Consider the following 15676-nt stretch of genomic DNA (forward strand, 5'->3'; position numbering starts at 1 on the left):
AAACTGGGGGCATCACATTGCCCGATTTCAAGCCTTTACTACAAAGCTGTGATCACCAAGACAACATGGTGCTGGCATAAAAACAGACACATAGACCAATGGAACAGAGTAGAGAGCCCAGATATGGACGCTCAACTCTATGGGCAAATAATCCTCGACAAAGCGGGAGAAAATATGCAGTGGAAAAAAGACAGCCTCTTCAATAATTGGTGCTGGGGAAATTGGACAGCTATATGTAGAAGAATGAAACTCGACCATTCTCTTACACCGTACACAAAGATAAACTCGAAATGGATAAAAGACCTCAACGTGAGACAGGAATCCATCAGAATCCTAGAGGAGAACATAGGCAGTAACCTCTTCAACATCAGCCACGGCAACTTCTTTCAAGATATGTCTCCAAAGGCAAAGGAAATGAAAGGGAAAATGAATTTTTGGGACTTCATCAAGATCAAAAGCTTCTGCACAGCAAAGGAAACAGTCAGCAAAACAAAGAGGCAACCCAAGGAATGGGAGAAGATATTCGCAAACGACACTACAGACAAAGGGCTGATATCCAAGATCTATAAAGAACTCCTCAAACTCAACACACACAAAACAGATAATCACGTCAAAAAATGGGCAGAAGACATGAACAGACACTTCTCCAATGAAGACATACAAATGGCTATCAGACACATGAAAAAATGTTCATCATTAGCCATCAGGGAGATGCAAATCAAAACCACATTGAGATACCACCTTACACCAGTTAGAATGGCCAAAATTAACAAGACAGTAAACAACATGTGTTGGAGAGTATGTGGAGAAAGGGGAACCCTCTTACACTGTTGGTGGGAATGCAAGTTGGTGCAGCCATTTTGGAAAACAGTGTGGAGATTCCTTAAGAAATTAAAAATAGAGATTCCTTATGACCCTGCAATTGCACTCCTGGGTATTAACCCCAAAGATAAAGATGTAGTGAAAAGAAGGGCCATCTGTACCCCAGTGTTCATAGCAGCAATGGCCACGGTCGCCAAATTGTGGAAAGAACCAAGATGCCCTTCAACGGACGAATGGATAAGGAAGATGTGGTTCATATACACTATGGAGTATTATGCCTCCATCAGAAAGAACGAATACCCAACTTTTGCATCAACATGGATGGGACTGGAGGAGATTATGCTGAGAGAAATAAGTCAAGCAGAGAGAGTCAATTATCATACGGTTTCCCTTATTTGTGGAGCATAAGAAATAACATGGAGGACATTGGGAGATGGAGAGGAGAAGTGAGTTGGGGAAAATTGGAGGAGAAGATGAACCATGAGAGACTGTGGACTCTAAGAGAAAAACTGAAGGTTTTGGGGGTGGTGGGGGGGTGAGCCCGGTGGTGGGTATTGTGGAGGACATGATTGCATGGAGCACTGGGTGTGGTGCATAAACAATGAATTCTGGAACACTGAAAAGACATTTAAAAAAATTAAAATTTAAAAAAATTAAAATTAAAAATATAGGGGCGCTTGGGTGGCGTTAAAAGCCTCTACCTTTGGCTCAGGTCATGATCCCAGGATCCTGGGATCGAGCCCCACATCGGGCTCTCTGCTTAGCAGGGAGCCTGCTTCCTCCTCTCTCTCTGCCTGCCTCTCTGCCTACCTGTGATCTCTGTCTGTCAAATAAATAAATAAATAAAATCTTTTTAAAAAATACAAATAATGTATTAGTACTTTCTATTAGTACTATATAATACAAAAATAAATTATAAAAAATACTACTTTCTATTGCAACCTGTACAGATAAATAGCAATCATCCCTGACCCTCTTCCGGTGGTAATGATTATTACCAGTGTGACAGGTATACCTGAAAGTGTTTTCTTTGTATTTATATCATAATGAACATAGGAAAATTTGTTTTTTTTTTTTTTTTTTTTAAAGATTTTATTTATTTGACAGAGAGAAATCAGAGCCAGGCAGACAGAGAGAAGGGGAAGCAGGCTCCTGCTGAGCAGAGAGCCCGATGCGGGGCTCGATCCCAGGACCCTGAGATCATGACCAGAGCCGAAGGCAGAGGCTTAAACCCCTGAGCCACCCAGGCGCCCCGAAAATTTGTTTTTTTTTAAATATGAATGATGTCATTTTGTGCTTGTTCTGAAGCTTGCTTTAATTTTATTTTTATTTTTTAAAGATTTATTTATTTGAGAGAAAGAGAGAGCATGAGTGGGGAGAGGAGCAGACAGAGAGAGAGAAAGAGAGATCCTCAAGCAGACTCCTTGCTGAGCACAGAGCCTGAGGCGAGGCTCAGTCCCAGGACCCTGAGATCATGATCTGAGCCACTCAACCACCTGAGCCACCCAGGTGCCCCACTTACTTGAATTTTAAGCTCCCCAGGTCAGAGGTTTCTAAGCTGGTACACAAGCACAGACCTAAGAGATTCTTTCTGACTGTCACCAGTGTTTCTTAGATGTTTGGCTGTTCATTTATTCCCCTCCTAGTGGTATTTTGGTTGTTTCCAATTTTTTACTTTATATACAATGTTATAATGAGCCACTTCGCACATGCTTCTTTGTTTACATGAAAATGTGTTTTCAGGGATACAAAGGGGGGGGGGAATGGAACTGACAGGTCAGAAGAGAAATATAAAATTTCTATCGACCCTGTCAAATTGCTCTCTAAAAGGACTTGCCACTTACACCCATGCCCCAATGTCCATCCAAACCTTATTGTTTTGAATCTTTTTTTTTAAGATTTTATTTATTTATTTGACAGAGAGAAAGAGCACAAGCAGTGGGAGCAGCAGAGGGAGAGGGAGGAGCAGACTCCCTGCTGAGCAGGGAGCCTGATGCGGGACTCGATCCCAGGACCCCAGGATCATGACCTGAGCCGAAGGCAGACGCTTAGCCAACTGAGCTACCCAGGTGTCCCTATTTGAATCTTTTAAAATATTTGGAAATCTAGTGTGTGAAAACTCTTAGAAATGCCAGGAGAGCCTAATATCCAAAAATATAATAGTAAAATTAATCATATCAACAGAGGAGAAAATCATATACTACATGCTTCAAATGCATTTGATAAAATAGAGTTCCTTCTCTGTGATGGTCAGCTTTGTCTGTCAGCTAGGCTATGAGAGCCAAATATTTGGGCAAACATTATGCTGGACATTTCTGTGAAGGTACCGGGCTTCAAGGGAAAAGGACCGACCTCCCAAGAGGACGAGTTGTGCCTACAGCTGCCTTTGGGCTCTAACTGTGACCTCAACACTTTCCCGGTCTCCAGCCTCCAGGCTGGCCTTTTTCTTTCCATACATACATGCACGCATCTAGACAAACACGGAGACACACAGATTCTCACATTACACCTGCAGAGAAACACAGAGACCCAAACAAAACAGAACAAAAAGCACCACCCACCCCCACATACACACACCCCCCCCCCACAAGCACGCACACACCCACACACCTTGACCATAGTATGTAAACATCTCTGTACAACCATGAGAAGGGCATTAGGTTCAGGAGGATACCTGGGTTTCCTTTCTGCTTATGCCACTTACCAGCTACCTGACCTTTGAAAATGATCGTTGAGTTATAGTTTCCTGCTTTCTAATAAGAATAATAAAATAAATAATAGCATCTTACACTGGCTGATCATTTTTCAGCAGCAGCTCTCCGATGCATTACCACGGGGCACACAGTAAGTTTTAAGGGCTTGCTTTTTAAGAAATAGATGTCTACACAAACACACTTCACTCACACTGGCCTTTTAGTCTTCCTTATTAAAATTTTATATTCACTGAGAACTCCATGTGTGTTTTTAATGAGACTGTCAGCTATGAGACCATTCTTTGTCTATTTTTGAGTTGGTAGGAACAAGCACTAGTGTCCTCAGTCTTGGTTTTGCATCTGTGTCGTATTTTTTTTCCCAAGCAAAAATACACCACCATTAGTATAAAAGGTAAAAAATAAACGATAGATATCTCAGTTCAAGGCAACATCCAGACTCCGACTTGAGGGTACCCTAATATAATGGCCCAGGTTTCCAGAAGTCGGGCCCAATGACTTCACAGCTCACAAGGAACCAGCTGATAGATCTGATCACATAAGAAGTCATAACTTCTAAGTGATGAAAGACACCGTAAACTAAGTTAAAAAGACAAGCAACAAACACGGATATTTGCAACACGTATAACAAACAAAAGATGTATATCCAACATCCATAAAGAGCTCCTACAATTTGAAAAAGACAAATATCCCAGTTTTGGGGCTTGAGATATGAACACGCAATTTACAAAAGAAAAGCAAAAATCCAATAAACACATGAAAAGATATTCAGCATTACCAGTATTTAGAGAAATGCAAATTGAAACTATAATGAGCTGTCTTTTTCTATCCCCATCACATTTGCAGAAATTGCAAAGCCTGACAATATATAGCAGCAATGAGGGTTGAGAAAACTGGCAGTCTTGCATACAGTCAGTGGGTGGGTAAAGGCTGGCAAATCTGTTGTGTCTTAAATGTATATATGCCCCTTGACCCCGCAATTCTACTTTAGGGCTCCACTCTGCAGAAATACTCACCTATACGTGCAAATATTTTTCTAACAGGTATCCTTTGCACCATAGTTTGCAATACTATGGTATTGCAATGTATTGCAATACAACAATACAACTGGAAAGGTCCTATCAATGAAGGAGAGTCTATGTAAATTTTGAGTCCCTCATTGAGTGGAATATTACACTGACCGTAAAAAGAATCAGATGGACGTGGAAAGATTTCCCAAGGACACTGATGGTTAAGAAAGACATTGTTGCGCCCATCCATAAATGACACATAGCCTATGTATAGGTAATGGTGTCTAAATGCAGGGAACAAAATTAGAAGAACACGCTTGACATCATTAGAATGAACAACATGGCGTTAACAATAGTTGACCATTTTCAACCTACAAATGGCAAGTGATAAAGCTTCAGCTCATATTAATAATGGTTATATCTGAGGAACGGAGCAGGACATGCGAGGTATATTTAAAGGAGGGAATACTAGTATTATCTAAATCTTTACAGTGAGTATAGATGCATATATCATGAAGAATCTTTTTTAATTTTTTATGATGAAAGTCAGCTTTAGCATATCACTATGATTAATAAGGGTGTGCTTTGTGATGTGTGTTTGTAGGATTAATAACTGTGTGCCTGGTGTGGTCCGACATGGGTCTGTACGTGTATGTGTGATTCAAGAATCATCCTCTTACCAATCTTCCAAAATTTACAATGGGTCAGGACTGTCCTAAGAATTTCACGTATATTAATTAAGTTGCTTAATCTTCACAATAATCTGAGATGGTATTAGACCCAGGTGAGGGGAGAGCTATTAAATACCCATAAGGTCAAGGCCCCATCCTAGCCAGATGAACATGCCCAAGGTCGTAGGACGAATACACAGCTGGGATTTATACTCGAGCAGTCTAAGCCCAGAACAATGATCATGGTCACTGTGTACCCAGGAGTTTAGACCTTCCCTACACTGCGGCCCCAGTTTGAAACAACAGCTTCAGTATGGTAACCATGTACATCTCCCAATGGCTATGCTGCCACTGAGATCATAAATCATTCTAGGCTTGCCACCAATCAAGACCCTTTTTACACTGTTTCCTTCCCAGGATCCCATGTTTTAAAAGATTCTTCCTCTAATCTGCATGTAATAAATGGTAAATCAATTCCATTTATCTTATTATTTTTCCCTCTTTTCATTAGCATCCCGAAATAGACAACACAGTGGAATATTTAAAGATGTTTTTAAATGAAAGGGCTGTTTATAGAAAGAGGTTTAAGGCAGTGGTGTCCAACGTAGGGATTAATGCATTCTGGGGATACACGGCACTATCTGGAGGTATTTTTGGTTCTCACAACTAAGGTAGCTGCTACTGGTATCTTGTGGGTAGAGGCTAGGGATGTTGCTAAGCATCCTATCTACAATGCCTAGGACAGTCCCCTGATAAGAAGGAATTATCTGGCCCCAAATATCAACAGTGTTGAGGTTGAAAATCCTAGCTTAAGGTAATAGACAAGAGATAGCGAGGTGCCCAGAACCCAGCAACCAGGAAACCATGGACAATCCTGGGCCTGAAGGGGAGGACAGGACAGTGACGCAGGAGCCCCACTGAGTTTGGAAGCCACGGAACACAATGCTGCCCAACAGAAGTTTTGGTCAGAAAGGGAAGCCGCCATTTCGAGGACCATGCAAAGAAGGTGACCGAGTGAGAAGGAATAAATATTTTGTTTTCCCCCCTCCACCCTCTGCTCTTCTGCTGGTACTTTTCGTTGGCCAAATCAACTAGAATCCAGAGAGCAAGCGGTCTGCTGGGGTTGGCCCCTCAGGGCAAGAGCAGGACAGAGAAGCGATGGGAATGGAACTCACGGAGCAGGAGATGGGAGAAAAGAGAAAAACCAGCATGATTCAAGTAATGGTCCCGATTTTCAATAAGGATCCATAAGGACTTAGTGTTATGGAGTGAGTGAGTGCATCCCCCCAAAGTACGTATGTCTTGTCAAAACCCTAACTCCCAATGTGATGGTATTAGGAGGTGGGACCTTTGGGAGGTGACTGGATTTGGATGAGACCAAGAAGGTGGAGATCCCATGATGGGATCAGTGTCTTGAGAAGAGAGGGAGATGAGTACTAATTCTTTATCTCGTTGTCTCTCTCTCTCTCCATCAAGAGGCCACTGAGCAAGCCAGGCAAAGAGCTCTCACCAGGACCTGAATCTGCTGGTGCCTTGATTTGAACTTCTCAGCCTCCAGACCATGAGAAATAAAATTCTATTGTTTAAGCTACCCAGTCTGTGATATTTTCTTATGGCAGCTCGAGTAGACTGACACTAAGGAAGCAGTAAAATCAGTTAGATCCTGGCCAGACTATGAGGCTAGTGAAGCAAGGAGTGGATAAGCAAACCAACTCTGGGCCATAGCTACTGTCCTGCCCTTCATTTGGGATGCTGGGCACGTGAGACCCGTCCTGGAAGCACGCTGCTGAAGCACTGTCACTCTCTAATTCCGGCTCCAACACCTCCATCAACGCCACTGATCCTTTATGTTCCACAAATCCAGTCAAGGGCCAACCAGAGCTTCTGACGTGGACATTAAGTGGGTATAACTCTGATCAAAAGCGTCGGAGAGCCACCAATTAGTCATGGCTCCTTTCAGGCTCTAAAAATTTCAAAAATAACTCATTACCCCCTTCACGGGCACACTGGGAGCTTTTGGAACAGCATGAGCATCTCCTCATTCCAGAGTTTCCAGAACTTTCTGTCAGGTGCCACGTCAAACCGGAAACGCAACCTCAGTTGTTGGGCGTTAAGAGTGTCTTTCTCCAAAGTAATGGGGTGGGGTGATTTATAATACCACACCCGTGTTCTGTGTTCAATATTTAGAATGGTTTTAACTCTTAAGAACTTGAGCCTCCTTACAGTAGGGAATAGATCTCCTCAGAGGTTTGGTTAGTACCTTAAGGGCTCAAGAGAAAAGGAGAACGAGAGATATAAAAGAACACATCTTAAAGGAAATGACCTTCAACAGCATCCCGGTGAATGTGGAGAATTTGTGGGGGGCAGGAAGTGTTTTGCTCGATAGAAGAGATGTGATCATTCTGGAAGAGCTTCTGTACAGGAGAGGTTTGGAGCAAACTGCACCATCATGAGAGGCAACGGTTAAGAGCACCGACTCTGGAAACTTCCCAGTCTCAAAGCCTTGCCCTGCCACTTACTGGAAGGGGGCTTTAGTGCCTCTGTGCCTCAGTGATCCCGTCTGTCTGGGTAGTAACAGTAGCCCACTGCCTTATTTCACAGCTGAGGGGCCTTGAGACCAAGAGAGAATAAGGGTCTTCTTCCACTTCCTACAGCTGGGAAGCAAGAAGACCAGACCTCTCCCTGAATCCTGCCTGTTTTGGAAGTCTGCGGGCTTTCCTCTCTGACCAAACACACCGCCTCTTTCTCCTTTGGGCTGCGACAAAGTACGTGTTGCCCCGGATTCCACAGCGGAGGAAGTACAGCTTCGTTCTATTTTTTTCCCACCCTCTGGCTGAAACAAGCAATTTCACTGCAGAAAATTGTATTGCTGTTACCCAGCCCGATGTTGATATTGGATATCTCAATCGTTCCATAGCAAGTAGGTCTCGATGTGACCGAGGCTCTATTCCTTTCTTCTCTTAAAATGATTTTTCTACCTTAGAGTTGCTTCCATTTCACAAACCTGCCAAGTAACAGTCACAACGAAAACAGCTACCACCACTGGTTGAACACGCTGTTTGCTAAACACCCTGTGTGCTGAGCACTTTATCTGCATTCTCTCACTTAACCACTGTGCCAAGTTATCATCCCATGTCGAGCCATCAGATCAGGGACAGAAGGACTATGCTCCTTGCCCAAGTTCACACAGCAGTCAGCTCTGTAGTGGCAATGCAATCCAAAGTCTGTCTGAGTCTCCACACTCCTTTTCTTCCAAATTCCTGACGTGCTCCTTAAAACGTTCCGCAAGCTGATTAAGAATGAGGACAGTTGACGTCATCAGCCAGAAAGACCTCAAACTCCATTCCACACTGTGAGATTATTTTGCACAGTAAAATCTGCTCTTCTTATCAGCCAAAGTTGATGTAGAGATGGTTGACTCGCTTCTCTGGTTACAGAGGAGGGGCCCAGATTCAAAATGCCTCACTTTCTCCCATAAAACTTTTCATCTCCCACCCTTCCTATCCTGGGAAACTGAGGCATGCAGTTTAAAACAAGGAAAATGCTTGTTTTGCGTATTGATGGGATGTGGTCATGTAGACAGAAATAGGATCATTGGTACCCATGTTAGCATTAGTGTGCTGTCATATGATCTCTTGATTGCGATAGAGATAAAAAACATATGAAACGAAATTTAATACGGTATCCTCTTGTCAGACTGGAAACCAATCTAGTTAGTTTAAAACACTTTCTCTGAGAAATACAGTCTATTTTCTCTCAATCAAGTTGGACTAGGCTACACTATGGGAAGAAAAAGACCCCAGGGGCTTAAATAACTGAGATTTGTTTCTCTTTCACGTTATACATCCATCCCAGCTCTGGGTGATCCTGATTCCAGGACCCAAACGGACAAATCAGCCGTAATCTGGAAGGTCACCAGTTTTCCAGACAAAGAGAAGAAAGCCCCAGACATTTTATAGCACGAGTCGAATGCCCTGACCTAGGAGGGCATGCTTCTACTTACAACTCCTTAGCCGGAGTGATCCCATGGCCTCCCCCATCCCAGGGAAGATGGAAAGTGACAGATGTGAAGTGCAGGGAAACGCTGTTGACCAGCCCCAATGACCACCACAGTTACCCAAGTGTAGAGACCCTGCATTCGTCACGGCATGGCTGGGCTGGTGTTTGGATCCACGAACCCTAAGCTGAACTAACAAAGCACGTGTTCCAAAGTGAAACAATCCAACAATGCAGATGTTGGTTGGAAAATGGATGGGATGTAAGAGAAAGCGTGAGATACTCATATCCTTGTAGCCTACAGTGCATTTTTAAAAAAGAATCGAAGTTGATTGTAAGTAAGATTTCTAAAGTATCAAGACGTGTTATTGAATAGTATACATTTTATGGGGATACACACACTTCTATAACTGATTTATTTACTGCAATTTATAGGGAAACTGAGGCAATTATCCAGATAATTTAAAAGCAAAGGCATCCTGGGTCCATTATCTGCACCTCTGAGATGAATAGGATTTTTTTTTTTTTGCATTTTATTTTTTAAGACTTTTTTTAAGACCGGTTTCAGGTTGACAACAAAACTGAGAAGGATGTACAGAGATTCCCTGCATATCCCTGCCTGCACATACCCTCAGCCTCCCCCATTACGAGCATCACCTGCAAGGACTGTGTGTTCTTCACACCCGGTGAACCTATGAGCATGCATCCCCATCCCCCACCGTCTAGAGCATATGTAATGGGTCACTCTTGGTGTCATACGTTCTGCAGGTCTGGACAGATGTAACGATGTACCTCCGGCATTATAATATCACAGAGTATCGTCACTGCCCTCAAAATCCTCGGTATCCTGCCTGTTCTTTGCCCGTCCCCTCCACCTCCGGCAGCCACTGATCGTGCTGTTACCTCCAAAGTTTCCACCTCTTCCGCCATGTCAGAGTTGGAATCCTACAGCATGGAGAGTTTCCAGATCAGCTTCTTTCACTTAGTAATATGCAGGTAAGGACCCTCCGTGTCTTCCCATGGTGTGATAGCTCATTCTTTCTGGCGCTGAGTCATCCATACCCCACTGTCTGGACCAACCAGTTTATGGATCGATTCACCCACGTCTTGGTTGCTTCCACATTTTGGCGGCTGTGTATCAAGCTGCCATCAACATTCAGAGGCAAGTTTTTGTGTGGACCTAAGTTTTCACCTCCTTTGGGTGGCTACCAAAGAGCATGATGGCTGGGTCATGTGGCAAGAGTATGCTTCGTTGTGTGAGAAGGTACCAAACTGGCTTCCAAACAGGCTGTTCCCCCAGCAGTGAATGAGAGTGTCTGATGCTCCACATCTTCCCCAGTATTGGGTGTTGGCAGTGTTCTGGATTTTGGCCATTCTGCTAGGTGTGCGGTGGTATCTTGTTGTCATTTGCGTTTCCTTGGTGACATATGATTTGGAGCCGCGGACGGTTTTTAGAGTCATAAAAACTCAGACAGTTCCCTCAAATGCCTCAAAGTCAGTCTGCGGTGGCGGACACAGCATAGGAGTGATGTCTTGATGTGGCTCGGGGAAGGTGCGTGGAATCTAGAACCTGAGTAAATCAGTAGCTTATGAAACAATACCCTATTCTTGGGACCAGGTATCCTACAAAACTAAGAAGTTTGGGCAAAACATTCTGATGCCACCAAAGGCCAATTTCTGATTTTAAGGCTTCTGCATGTTAAAGTAAAATGAAAAAATGTCAGAAGGTAACAAAAATGGCAGTAAATATTGCCATTTTAAACATGCAGGGGTCCCTGGGTGGCTCAGTTGGTTGGACGACTGACTCCTGATCTCACCTCAGATCACGATCTCAGGGCCCTGAGAATGAACCCCATGTCGGGCTCTGTGCTCAGTGGGGAGTCTGCTTGAGGATTGTCCTCTCCCTCTCCTTTTGGCCCTCCCCAAGCTTGCTGTCTTGCGCGTGCACTCTCACACTCTCTGTCTCTAAAATAAATAAATAAATGTTTAGGAAAAAAAATTTTTTTACTTATGCATGCACTATGTGCATATCTGTGATACATTTTTAAATGTATAGGATTCCTGAAGCTGAGACGCCCTTCAACAGAGGAATGGATAAAGACGATGTGGTCCACGTACACAATGGAATATTACGCAGCCATTAGAAAGGAAGAACACCCAACTTTTGCATCAGCGTGGATGGAGCTGGAGGGGATTATGCTAAGTGAAATAAGACAAGCAGAGAAAGAATGATCACATGATCTCACTCTTATGCGGAACATAAGGAATAGCGCCGAGGACCACACGGGAAGGGAGGGAAACCCGAATGGGAAGAAATCAGAGAGGGAGACAAACCGTGAGAGGCTCTGGACTATGGGAAGCAAACTGAGGGTTACAGAGGCGGCAGGGTGGGAGGGATGGGGTGACCGGGGCATGGGCATCACGGAGGGCATCTGTGGTGATGAGCACTGGGTGTTATACACCACCAACGAATCATTGAACCCTACATCAAAAACTAATGATGTGCTCTATGCTGGCTAACTGAACATAATGAAAACAAAAGCAAACAAAAAGTTGTAGAATATCTATGTGTTTTTAACCCCTAGGGCACCACAGACAGTGCGGTCAGCATGGGACGCATTAGAGCTACGGAAGGGCCACCCGCCAGGCCCGCTGGCTCCTCCTGTGGCTTCGTGTCCAGTGTCCCCCAGAGCCGGCAAATGCCCGGGCTCGGTGCCCGTCGTGAACATGCGGACCTTCTCACACCCCCAGCCCACGGAAGACCTAGACTGCGATCCCCTATTCAGGGGTCCTTAGTGACGCTAGGAGGGAACTGGATTCACTTTTAGATCTGAAAGCCCAACGTCCTTCCTCTCCTGCAAAGACACTTCCCGCTCTGCCCTCCTTCCGGCCAGGCCCTGCTGGGCAGCTGAGATCAGCTCTGCAGGGAGGCCGGAGGGGCCGGGTGGGAGCGTGCCGGTCTCTGTGGCTGCCGAGGCCGTCACACAAGCTCTCTGTCATCAGGAAAGGAAGCAGAGATGATTCAGGGGACACGCAGGCTTTCGAAAGCACATGGATGAGGCTGCCTTCCTGACCCTGACAGCACCTAGGGAAGAGTAGAGGGGTAGGCTGGGAGGTGGGGGTGTCTGTGAGCTGGCCTCAGGACCCTTTCACTGCCCAGGGAGCTGTTGATAGCACGTCCCTTCTGAGTCCCCAAGCTCTCAACCTTCCTTTGTCACCTAGAAGGCCCTTTTCCTTGTGGTTGTTACTCTAGCTTAACTTACCCATCTCGACTGACACAGAGTCATACTTACTTCTTAAAGCAAAGAACCGCTTATCCGCTTAAAACCCCCCTGCCTGGGCGTGTGGGTGTGTTCTGAGAGAATTTAACATAAGGCACAAGGCACAAGGGTTCAGATCACAACAGGAACCTTATTGCTGCTGAATTTCCAGAGAATTAGTTAAGGACAATGGCTAAGTACTATTTCTTGAGTTCTAAAGAGATACTGTCATAAAGGACCCACCTCACAGAATCGCTTTGAGAATCAAGGGGGAACACCTGTGTGAAAACCATTCGGGGATGAGGAAACCGCTACTGCCCATCCAGCATCCTCCAGAGTCAGACTAAGGACAGCCTTAGCCATTCAGCCACAGGAGGTCTCTGGGTTTAACTGAAGCCTGGTTCGAAATCCACCGCTCCACACCGAAGTAGACAGATGAACCCCACGGAGAGCCCCTTCCAGGCTACCTTGCCCTCAGAGGCAAGACCCTCGATTCACCCGCCTCCCGGCCGCCAGCCCTGTTTCGGGCTCACGGGTGACAAGGGGCGTCCAGTGAATTAACAAGCGTCGAAGGCATCTGAGAGACAAGCCGCCGCCCTCCCTCAGCCCTCAGAGGAGCGCGGGCCCGTGAGGAAGGCTGTTTGGAAGCAAGTGTGCGGGTTCCCGGTATTAACGTGAGTCAGAACAGAAGTCGGAGCAAACCAACGGCAGCCCCAGGGAAGGGATAAGGAGGTGAGTGAGGGGCTGACAGGCTGACTGTGTGCACACATGACCTTGACGTTGAGGCTCCCTTAAATGCTGCCTCCCAGGTGCCTCCCTGCCTCAGCCGAGCGCCCACCCAGGGCTGTCGTGTACGTGACCAGCTTTAACCCTGGGGCTTCGCAGAGGAGTGACGCCAACTCAAGGCCAGTGGGCCACCTCCCGCTTCCCCGATGGCTGAGCTACGGAATATTATAACTGTTGAATATCGATCAGTGCACAATTTTACTTACTTCAGATAAGTAAGCAGATCACTGATGTGTGAGCGGAGAGGTCCCATGCGTCCCCTGGGCCAGCATTGCCTCACTTTTAAAATGAAGTATTTCCTGTTTTTAAAAAATGTATTTTCAGGGGCGCCTGGGTGGCCCAGTAGTTAAGCGTCTGCCTTCGGCTCAGGTCACGATCCCAGCGTCCTGGGATCGAGCCCTGCATTAGGCTCCCTGCTCAGTGGGGAGTCTGCTTCTCCCTCTCCCACTCCCCCTGCTTCTGGTCCCTCTCTCACTGTGTCTCTCTGTGTTAAATAAACAAATAAAATCTTTTTTTAAAAAAGTGTATTTTCAGATTGGAAGAATGTTCATCAAATGTGGGGGATGGGAACGTCCACTATTCTCTTTTATTTGAGGTATGTGCAAAATTTCACACAAGGCCTTCAAAAACTAACCTAAGCTTTCTCTAAATAGCCTCCGTTGCTTTAACCTATTTTCCAAGATGTCAAACAGCACAGATGACCTCTGACCCATATTATCCCAAGGCAGCTCCAAATCGTCAAATTCACAAGACTCACGATAGTACAGAATTTTCTCTGACCACCTTCCCTGCCCTCCGCCCCGCACCCCGTCCACCCCAAATCATGAAGAATACAATAGGTAAATGAAAATGAAATTTTATGTGATATTCTCAGACCCTCGGGGAGAGTAACTTCACACGTGAGAGCAGCACTGAGATGCTGGTCATGGGGGCGGGGGGAGGACATCGCCCATGAAAAACACACTTCCCTACATGAGGGACTGAAACTTTCGCCTTGTCAAGATGACCCGTTGCTTAAACCAGGGACTTCAGGGCCACCTGAAAATGAATCCACAGTAAGTAGAGAAGGCCAAGTTCAGTCCTTAATTCACATGCGCGCTCAATGTGATGTTCTTTATTTTTCTACCACATCATCTGATTTATTTCGAGTCCCCTTTATGCTAGAAGAGCATAAAGTCAATCATGGTCTATTTGGGGAGTTTCCTTCTCCCTGAGGCCCTGGGGGAGTGGGAGAGGGGGGTGAACGGGATCACTGGGAAAGGAGCGTCGTCTCTGGGTCGACATCTGCTGAGACATTCCGGTTCCCGTCAGAGCAGTCACTGGGCCTCCCCGCAGCCCCACAGAAAGGCCTCTGGGTGCAGCTGTCAGCTACAGCTAAGCTCCCTGGGGGGCAGGGGCAATGTGGGGACCCCAGCACCGGCGTGGCTGTGTCAGACCCCAGGAACCTCAACATACCACACAGGCGGCCACTTTTCTGGGGCCTGGCCTTTTGCCCTCCGCTGCTACTCAGGGCAGGGAGGCGCAAAGACTCTTTGTTCTCGAGTTTTCCCAAGGAACTGGAGGTTCTCCCACCCCCCAGGCTAGTGACAGGGGCAGCCCAGTGCAGCCCAATCTCCCACCGGTCCACGACGTACACCCGTCCTTGGCTTCCGCCCCATCTCCCTCCCACCCTCCCCCATAAATTCCGGGAATCATGAGCTACTCTAGAGGTAAGATGCTTTCCCCTAACTTACCAGGTATTAATTAGTCCAAATCTATTGTTTATGCCTCAAGTCCCCTCAAGGCTAGGCTTTTGGAACGCAAAGCTTTTTTTTTTTTCCTGTGTTTGCAGTAACACCAGCTCTCCGTGGCAAGGAACACCTCAAACTCGGCTTGAAACAGAGAACGGCCAAGGGTGGAGGGCGAGCGGCCGGCAGCAGGGAAACGAAGACCACCATTGATATTTTCAAACGTCATTTTGCCTCAGGGGTTCTCTGCCTTCGTGCACCTCGAAATTCCAGGGGCCTCGGCTCACCGTCAAAGCCCTTCATCCCTCCGCTGGTCCTAGGGGGAGTCCTAAGGTGGGTCCCACGGTTGTTCCTTCTCCTGCTAACTGCCGGCTCAGGCCATTACAAAGGGTTGCCAGAGCCGCTTCCTTCTGGGGCCGGAACCCGCAGCCCCCCGGCGGCCCAGTCTGTGAAGGCCTCCCCGCCTTCAGGACGTCCCTGGGGATTTTAGAGAAACGGTGCTTTTAGCTTGTCCTCACTGGTGAACTTCGTTGCTCACGAGCCCATGGGGCTGGTCCGGGGGGTGATCGGAGTGACAGACGCGGCCCCTGTCCGCCAAAGCCGTTCCACTTCTGATGCTCCGAGCATGCGGCTCCCACGATTTCCAGCCACCATTGGGCTGAGGCTTGTCAGTGGGCCCCTGGGTTCTGCAGG

This window comes from Martes martes (genome assembly GCF_963455335.1).
Source record: "Martes martes genome assembly, chromosome: 12".
NCBI classification, from domain to species: Eukaryota; Metazoa; Chordata; class Mammalia; order Carnivora; family Mustelidae; genus Martes; species Martes martes.